Source organism: Leptinotarsa decemlineata, unplaced genomic scaffold, assembly GCF_025532065.1.
Source record: "Leptinotarsa decemlineata unplaced genomic scaffold, Ldec_3_MD MMD2_tig00003348_RagTag_RagTag, whole genome shotgun sequence".
NCBI lineage: Eukaryota > Metazoa > Arthropoda > Insecta > Coleoptera > Chrysomelidae > Leptinotarsa > Leptinotarsa decemlineata.
Window position 1 is genome coordinate 2,365,833 of NW_027412588.1, and position 10,695 is coordinate 2,376,527.

Consider the following 10,695-nt stretch of genomic DNA (forward strand, 5'->3'; position numbering starts at 1 on the left):
CGAAATTAATTTATTTCTATATGTCTCTACCTATGCAATGAAAAATGCAATGATGAATAGATATAATGATTTCATAAATGCATTTATTTTTTTCTGAATAATGTTTTACAGTATTTTCTACAAACGCAACAGAAAACTCGATAATAATGCTAATCCAGCGTTTCTGAAGGTTAAAAAAGGTCCACTATAAGAACAAAATAGTTATTTATGTATCTGGTTTTACTGAGCTTTTCAATAAAATATTTCAGGAACCAATACCTTAGGTTGAATGGGTGGAATAACTTTCACGAAAATTAAATGTGGAAACATTCGAATTGAATACCTTTTGTTCACAAACAATGTGGTAGAGGCAAAGATTATATTTCTCTACTCTGTGGTAGTGGTTACTTCTCCGATCCATTCATTTCCCAGCATTTCAAATTACTCCGGCAACCTCCAGAGCAACTAATTCAAGTCTTTTATCGATTAAATTTAGAGCGGTTGCCTTATGCGTATGCAACCAAACATACTCGTCCGTAGACAACGTCACTACTTTTAATTCTTTCTTCATTCATTTACCGCACCTTACCGACCATGTGTTGACACTACACCATTGCAAACCTGTCAAGGCAAGCACGTGACTTTTGCCTTCGCTTGGTGTGTATGTATCGCAAACTCCACGTGTTGATCACGTGAGCAGAAGCGTAACATTTAATGAGCAATTGTGCGGGATACCACAATTAACCATAATGTGTAAACTAGTGACCAAATTATGTACATAGAGTGGGGGTGTCATTGATGTCCACTGTCGATTGATATAGTTCATGTATGTTTAGCAAAATACATTAGCGTTTATACATATATATGCATGTGTCTGAACGCCCGAATTTTGTGAAAGGTTCATCAACGTTGGATTAGAAGTGAGAATAATCAATCGTTTCGAGCTCTGTATCTTTCAAATACTCATATTGTTGATTCGTTCGAATGTATATCCACATAAAGAGTACTCAGGTACCTACTTCAGGTTCATTGCTTACCATTTCTAGCATTATTATTGTCAAAGTGTATATTTCAAATACGTTTTGTAACAATCAATGTGAGCTTATCACTTTGTAATGATACAAATCCAATTAGTGATATGAATTGCTACTATTTCATAAAAATATAAAATTGTAAGAATAAGAAAAAAAGCTGTGACACTTCAATTACTGAATGAAAATGAATATTACTGGAGTTTCATCCCATCACCAAACCGTTATTTTAACACCTAGACACGTGTTTCGATTACCAAGTGATCATCTTCAAGAGGAAAGTTAATCTTCCTTTGTCGTATATTATGTCAGGCTTTGAATTATTCTTTCGAATAAGTTATTGTCACCGTTGCTGAAAAAACATTTTATTTTGGTATACGAAAAACGTCAACTGGGTTGGTGCAAAGGCATTCAATGACGAGTAATCTAGACGACAAGTTACATATAGTATTGATGAAAAACTCATGAAAACTGGTTCTGTAAAAATAGAAAACGCAAAGCTCTTCGTTCATCGACGAGTAGTATAGGAGGATGTTCAAATAGCTACGACCAAGAAAATATCAAAGTATAATTTAGTGAAACCATTAGCAACCTTTTATCGAACCATCCGAAAGTATTAGTGATCATTTGCTTCAGTAACGAGTGTATATTTTATGGAAATGTATAAGTACACATACAAGATTGTAGGTATTGGTAAGGTAACAATCTTCATATCACTATGAAAACCCGTAGTCAGACTCTTGAGAAATTCAGGCAGGATCTCGTATTTTTTATCAATAATGATGATGAACTGAAGGATGGCAATTATTTCAAGCTGTGGTTTCGAGAAGATAGAACACCATCCACTTGGAAATCATCGATATGCAAGAAAATTGATGTTTTCATATTGCATAGAACGGCGTGCTCAAACTCTTGACTCAATTCATCTGGATTTTCATGGGACCAATTAGAAGGTAAAATCTATCAAAGACAGGAAGATTATCTCGATTGAAAAGTGGAATAATAATTATCTCATGAACGTCTGAAACAACTTTGAGTTACGGCTGTATCTATGCATTGAAATTAATGATTCATATTCTGAACAATTCATCAAATAGATGAGGTGGAAAGTGAAGCTGTGAATGTCGCGTTCTTCATGAAAATATTTAGGGTGGGAATTTTTCATTGGGAAGCCCCATACAATGTTCAATACTCAGTGAAAATGCCTAAACTATTAACTCTTTGTATGATATTTTAATTCAAAAATAAATAGTAAAAAATAGATATCTTGTAGATGAAGCTGAAACTTTTTTACTCATTTACTATTTCCTTATACAAAAAAAAGGAAAATAATTATCGAAATTTGTTCACTTTTTCCTATTTTTCAAAAAAATCAGAATATTCAGTTCTTAAAAACAAAACAAACTACCGTTTTTTTGAAAAAAAGTATCGGTTTATATTCTCATTTCTCTCTTTTTTTATTTTCGTGAAACATGATTCTATAGATAATATAATGGACTTTTATAAGAATATTGATATTAATTCTCGACTGAAATGTTGCGTGAAACTACTCCTTTTGAAAATTAACGTTTTTTTTTCGAATTTCCGTTTTATTTCCTGAAAGGAAGACATCGAGTGTAGGCAGTTTTGACACCCCGTATACCAAATTTATATTGTGAAAAACCGAAAATATTTGTGGAACTGATCATTTTGTGCTCGATTCAGTTTAAGAAAAATTGTCATTTCAATCCATCAATAATTGAATTTAAATGACTGACAAGTGCATTATGTAAGCTTTGGAAAGGGAAAGTCAAATATAGTTCAAATTCTTCAATGCGACTAAAAAGTATTCATTGGGTTATTGTCCTCTATATACCCTATAGTGAATCGTATTATTCAATACATGAATAGTTCATTGACTATGTAATAATCGACATATTCAGTAGTCCGTCTGGCCCTAGGTCAATGTCAAATATGTGCTGATAATTAATGTTTAATTGAAAATGATATTATAGTGTTTGATGATTAGTCCAGTTGGGATCGCTGAACGACGTTTTGTAGGTTTGTTCCTTGTGAAATTTTTTTGCATACATATATATTTTGGCGAATGTGCTGGGTTTGTGATGAATTAAATAATTCAGTATGAAATGAATTTGAAAAAACTATCCATCGGTACTATACTTAAATTGGTAAGGATGTTTTCTCCTTTCTTCTCTTACGTTTTGCCTTATTATAACAATGAGCTTCTCATACATTTTTTTGTTATGGGAACTGTGCATCCGAAAAAGTCAACAAAGAATTGGAAACCAAACGATGTAGTTGCTGCTTGTAACAATCTCACCTCTCGATAAAATTGCCTTTGTTACCGTGAATCATTGAGCAGTAACCTAATTTTATGATTTTGGGCCTGTTTAATAAAATTTGGTTTGTCACATTGAGTTTCGTGACAAATCATTTTAAACAAATAGTCACAGTATTTTTTTTATTACCACAAAACTTCAGGTCTTCAACGGACGAAATTCAATACAATCTTTGAACCCCTATTTTTCCCCCTTGGGAGTGGAAAATCCTGTTTTCCTTTCTTGATGCCTATTTAGGGTATACAAAGAACCTACCTACCTAGGTTCAGTAGCTTCGGCTTGTACCTTAATATAAGAGGTAGTAATTTATATTTTTACTTTAAAAATACAGTAACTTGAAACATATGCTAACAGCACTCAGTGTAGAATAGCTTCGAGAATCGAGTTACAAAGAAATTTGCAAAATTAACACAATCTTCAACGACGTCTGCCCTCACGCGTCTGCCTGCGTTCTCGGTGATGGCGCTTCACTGCTTAGACCGCCCCTCTACCCCCGCGCATTGTCCCCCGTCGTCTTACAGTAGACGCGACGCGTAATGGCTTACTTCTTTGCGTCAACTTAATCTAATCGTAATAACGATTCGTCCAAATTACTTAGTGTGAAAGACAAAGTTTATCTATATTGAATACTTAAAACGACAATTTAATCAATTTTAATAAGAATTTGCATTGCAAATGTGCATTGTGAAAAAAAGTTTCCAATTCAATTGAATTTATGGCTCAATATTCATGAAGGAATTTTTGGGATGTCAATGAAATTCGTGATAAAATTTAATGATTGATTTTGGTCATAATGTCAATTATTTGATTATCAGTCGCAGAAAAATAGACACATAATAAACGAATAAAATTATTTGAAGGAAGCTTTCGGAATATAGAGAGCGTTTAATGATCAATTGTTATATTTTCAAGTTTCTTAGAAAAAATCAAAGCTCAAAAGTGTTGCATCAATCTCAACTTTGTTGAAAAATGTTTTTTCGTTATCCAACCGTCTCCCTCCTACGAAAGACAACTCTGAGAAGTCCAAACTTGTGCGAGCTAAGGGTTAACGGGGTCTTACCTTTACAACGTGCGATTCCTAGCACGGGTAACACGAAAGAAAGTGAAAATCGATCGTCCGGCCTCGCGGCTTGAACCATAGGTTCACACGGCATGCGATTGACTGACGCTAACCCAACCGGTAATACCAAACATATCTGCTTTAGTCTGCCATACATCTCATAGGCATTACTAAATTGACCTTGGAAGAATACTTCTCAGATGGAAATGATATCCTGAGAAGATGCTAGTTAGTATATTTACAACTAAAAATCATGTATAGAAAGGGATTTCCATTAATGAGACGATATAAATAATAAATAACTTATTATTCGAAAAACTTTGAAATGAAATAAAACATAGCCTAACTGAATGATATTTGTTGTGTTTTGGGTGTTTTACTGTTTTGCTGATACGAGAAATAAGCATTTTCAAGAGTGTAGATACTCGATAGAATGTTTTTTTCATTCTACTTTCATTTAATGAACTGTTAGTAATGGAAATATTGTTGAAAACACATATCTTATTCAAACTTTCCTTTCATTTTAAATTTTTTGATAATTTCTAGACGATTGAAAACTTTAAATTCAAACTCCTCAGATAGTCTAAATTTTGAGTATGGTTTGAGTATTATAAACTGGGGAGTTTGGTATTGTATTAGTACAGCTAAATCTTCTATCAAAACTCAGGATGAACGTACAGTTCAGATTTCCATTTTGTAAAAAAATCAATGCTCACTCACTCTTGATGAAAATGTAGTATAATCCACAGATTGATTTTAAATGAGCTCCTAGACATTGTGCGAGAACACATGACAAGAGGGTTTATCTCTCAACGAACGATTCCAGGCAATTTCTTAGTTTTTTGACGTTATTGTTACATTTTTTTGACACCCATCAGTCCAGGGATATTAGTCTTCGAATTACGAAATAATTTTTTTGAAAATTGCTGTAGTGAAAGATAAAGATACTTATATTTCATAATTTCAAATATTTTTGATTGATCTATAATGTCGATTGAGTTCTAAGTTATCATTGAAATTTCAATTTAATTTTGGATATAATTCTTATGATGAAAACATTTGCTTGAGGAAAATTCAATATATAGTTCGAAATAAGATTTCAAAAATAAATTTACAAAAGTGATATATCATACTGGTTACAGTCTTTCCCAATCTCGTAAATTGCTCACTATTCGGTAGGGGTACAGAAGAAATATTATATGAGTAAGTATAAGCACTAATTGTATGAACGTATTCAAGTAATAGAATTGAAGTGAATTTCATGTTAGTATGAAAACGCTTGAGGAAGCTAAATACGTGTTAGGGTTTGATAAACCTTCTAGTGAAAGTCTCACAATGAAATCTTACTTGTTTTATCCTAATTCATTCATAATGTTCAATGAATATCACTCAATAATTTCATTTTTGAATATAACTATATCATTAGATTTTTTGGTTTTCTATATTTCGTATGTAATAAATGATAACTTTCTGAGGATGAAATAAAAATGTAAATATAGTATCCAAAACCTCACGGTATTGGACTGTTGAATGAAGATTCATTATAATTATGTCATACTTATTTTATACTTTACACTGTTCAATAAAAATTAATTCCTTTTCAATGACAGATTTAGAGGAATTCTGGTTATGGAAATTCGAAGACAGTTTAATTAAGATGCAAATCATGGGTTCAAAAAACTATAGAATTTATATAAAATATGGAAATTTACCAATGGAAAACAGTTTTTGAAATAAAATATATATTTCCTTTCATTATATTATATTAAACGATTGAAGTGGTTGTTTTCCAAATGTTGTGATGAATAAATATTCTGTAACATTGGTGAATTCAAGTGGATCTGATAAAAATTTTCGCTTCACAATAAAGAAAATCCCAATAGCTGATTGTAACGTATTCACTATAATACGTGAAAGTAGCGGTCTACAAATTGTCTGAGTTCTCTCAGAGAATGATAAACTAATACAGGTTATTAAACAATGCTATAGTTGGGTGCGAAACTCGCCTGTATATCACATTTACTTTCAAGTCCCTTGAATGTGAATACAGGTTTTATTCAATTTGCTAAGGGTTAGTATTCGCGAGTGTTCACTGAGAGACATGAATTCAGTCAGTGTTCTTCTAGAAGTTGTGTGAAATGTTTGGTGAGCTGCGAAGATAAGACTCGTACAAATTGATACTGTGATAATTTTTAAAATTAGGTAGATATTTGTGGTGAAAATTTACTGTAACTTATGTTTTAACAGCTTGGAAGATGAGTATGTTGAGAAATCGATATTGGCACGTTTGAAAGTAACAATTATTCTATAGCTTATTAATAACACATATTTTTTTTCTTCGAGCAGGTATGATACTATTGGAATATTTATCTGTATTTGATGAAGTCCTTTTTAACAAATAATTTAAGAGAAAACCTATATGAGAGTTATATTCAATTTATTCTTTCTTAAAAATATAAATATAAATTGAATTGTATACTTATTTTTGAATGGGATGGAGAAGAGATTGAAATATACTTCGAAATTATGAAACCCAACAGTAAATAATTTATGAATATTCATCACAAATTCGTTCAGTTGGCCATTTATATTTTTTGCTTAGGGATATTTTTTACTAATGTAATCAATGATAAAACTTTACAAGGGCAAAAAGGCATGAGTAACACAAAATGATTTTTTTTCCAACTTGTTTCATACACATTTTTTTCCAATTCTGATGAAAGTATAAAAAGTTTGATAACGTCTATGTGGTTTCTGGTTTTGTAATTTTTGATGAAATGAATGAACTTTTTCCATTCAGTATGAGAAGTGAAACCTTTCGTAAATGGTTAAAAACAAGTGAAGGATTTTAACACATCAATTTCGGAAAGTTCAACTTTATATGTCAAAATTAGAAACAGTTATTCAATTACTCAAGGCTAACTTTTGAAAACATATATTACCTAATAAGAAGGTGAATGAGATAATTCATTATAATGACATCAGACTTCGACCTCCACTTCGATTCGATCCAAAACAATTTTAAAGGTTGCACTGTTTCAATTTTGGAACTGTGTTCAAGTCAGACTAAGAGTTTTTCATAAACAAAGGAAGTTACAGAGTAAAATGGAATATGGGAAAATTTGAAAGAAGTTCTTATAATAAACTGTTCAAAAATAAAGATTGTTTGTGTTGGGATTATGCACATTATGGTAGCGAAGATGAATAGAAAATGAAAAAAAAAATTAAATAAAAAATAATTTATTGACTTCACAAGCATGACAATAACCATGCACAAATTTACCTTCATGTGAAAATGAAATAATCCATTCCTTAAAAACTAATCATCGCACATGTCCTTAACACTCGATCACTAATGAGTAAGTTATTATTAAGACGAAGCACAACTTGAAGTAACTCAGAGATAAACTCCAAAATACTGCTTGGGTATCGGCAAAGTGTGTTATCCTGCGCAGGACTAGTCACTGTGTCCTTACGCCACGAAGGATATCGAAGGAGTGAAGGCGTCTAGCTAAGACATGGGTTTAAGGTGCTCCTTAGGGAAAGACGGCGCCAGTGCAGGACGCCGGCCGACGACTGACACAAGACGTCGCAGGGGTAGGACGCGCGCCGACGCTATCTCTCCCCTCCACCGTAGACACGCCTCCCGTAGGGGAGAATGATAATAAAGTTATATTTTTAAGTAGCTGTTAAGATTTTTCAAGAAAGGCTCTTGGTTTTGATGCTCATTAACGAGTTTTTATGGAATTCGTATTTTCATCGCCTGATGCCTCTGGTTAGGAATACTTGCCATTTCTAATCACGTGAAGATTCACAACATGTAGCCTGATATTCCTCACAACATTTGCAATATACGTATCATCGATTCGTTGATTATCATTACAAAAAAGGCTATTGTACTGCTGAATATCGCATTTTGCAGGTGTGGCATATACCTAGTTATTTATATCATATCTTAGGAACTGTTGAGCCTTTGGGCTCCCTAATTTTCATCGGTTTCTTAACAACATGAACATATCATTGGTACAATAACACTGTATTCATTTTTCAAATGAACACATTCTTTTGAAGCCCGTTTTTGTGGACGAGTCAATGTTTCCCACTGTTGATTTATCTTCGTTTATTTTTCAGACTGTGGAAGGTTATACACCCGAAAACAGTAATAAACATTAAATGAATATCTATAACTGAGGTTCGAAAAGATTTTAGGAAACTATGGTTGAAGTTTCAGTAATGTATTTTACGACTGAATTGGATTGTGTTGATCATTTTTGAGTCAATAAATATACTCGTAAAATTCTTACTTTCACATTCTGAAATACAAATATTATTTGAGTGTGACGAGTCTTTTTATTCACTTGTGCTCATCGTAATAATATATGTTGCTTCGATGCATACCAAATGAAAAATTGGATCCATATAATTTCATCTCATATATTAGGCGACATTTTTCAAACGTTGCAGTTATCATATCAGTTGAGAAAAGTAGTATCAATTATTGTTTTATTCCTTACATTTATTGAAGTCAATTAGGAATATAAGTGTTATCATACATTTCAATGTTTTTTTTTGAAAAAATCGATCTATGAAAATTAAAAGCATTTTGGATGAAACACGTTGGAAAAATTAGTTTGTGTAATTAACGTACTTTGCGAGAAACCGTTCAGTTTGTCCTGCTGAAAATTGTACTCATTGCCCAGAATGAGATAATTGATCTTGAGGCTTTCAAGATGAAGCCTTGAACCTGTGTAAATGAATAACATACCCCTTCCAAAGAGTTCACACGAAACGAATGATATCTTTTAGATCAAGGTTCAATTACTGAATGTTTTCCATTAGTAATTCAGAGTAAATTGTTGATTATTGTTTCATTGACTAATTGTTCATTTGCAGACATCAACCTATATTTTGATGACATATATGTCATTTGAACTTATCTAATCTAATCAATTACACAACTCATTTGATCAACCCTGCACGCGGAAAATGATTCAATAATTGAGAATAAAATTCACTATAGTTTTGAAAAATTATTCAAAATTATCAAAGGATAACACAAAATACTTTCAAAAGAACTCTTTAAGAGATATGGAATGACATTCGTAGAAAAAATGTATTTTCGAATCAAGAAACGTTAATCGAGGATTTTTTTTCATTCACATGACCTAGTCACAACAAAAAATAACTTTTTCTTCAAGTTCATGCACCTAATGTATCATGAAAATAAACAGGGAATTTTATGGGTAATGATGTGATTCCACTTCACATTTTATGAAAAATTAAACTCACTTTTCAAAATGTAATAGTACCCTTATTAGATTTTTTTCAAAGATCAATTTTTCCAAAACACAATCAAATATTTGCCACACATTGATGAATCAACAGAAAGCAACTCATCCGACGACAAAAACCAAGAGAGATGAGTGGGATCTATAGAGTGAGAAACTGAACTGAAATCAAATCATGAAAGTTTACTTTTCACGTTATTCGATGCGAGAAACTGTTTGTATCGTATCTATCTGACCTGTCGATTACAAAAAGTCAATTTTAGGTTCAGATTAAATTGATAGTTCAGCAATTCACGAATACATAGTGACAGATTTTGATTCTGGATGTTAGTGCCACTGATTTGAATTAAAAAACTATGATACGTGTGGTCATGGAAATAAAAGATTATTTGCACGCATTCATTTTTCAGGGGGTTTGTTCATTTCTATGACAGGTTTCTGAAATTTTATGAAAATATTGCCTATTCATTAATATTTCTTAGATTTTCGGAATATATTTGTATCAAAATTTTGAACAATTTTGGTAATAGTTTTCATCAGATATGTAACAAAAATATCAGTGAAATGATGCATATATTTGAATCAATCATTATTTCGTAGTTTCTGATCGGGATCATACAAGAATTATCCTTGAAGAAGTTTCAACTGACTTTTTACATTCATATACATGCTTTAAATCGAAACCAATTATTCGAAAATGAATCATGCTGAAAATAATATCTTGCATGCAAACTCCACATGTATTCAAAGTAGTCCAACGATTCTATTTCGTTCATTATTGAGTAGTGTTGATTTTTTAGAAGTCCTTCCTTGCACATCAGTTTTTGCAAGCCACCATTTTGTAAAAATAAACAAATATTTTTATCATCATTTCGCGTACTTTCGTTTAACACTATTTTTTTATGTCACTGTAGGCACACTACGTCAGTTAATTGGGTTTTTCACAAGTCACTTCTTAAGTCTCCCTGCACTTCCTTAAATCAAACTTTAATTCATTA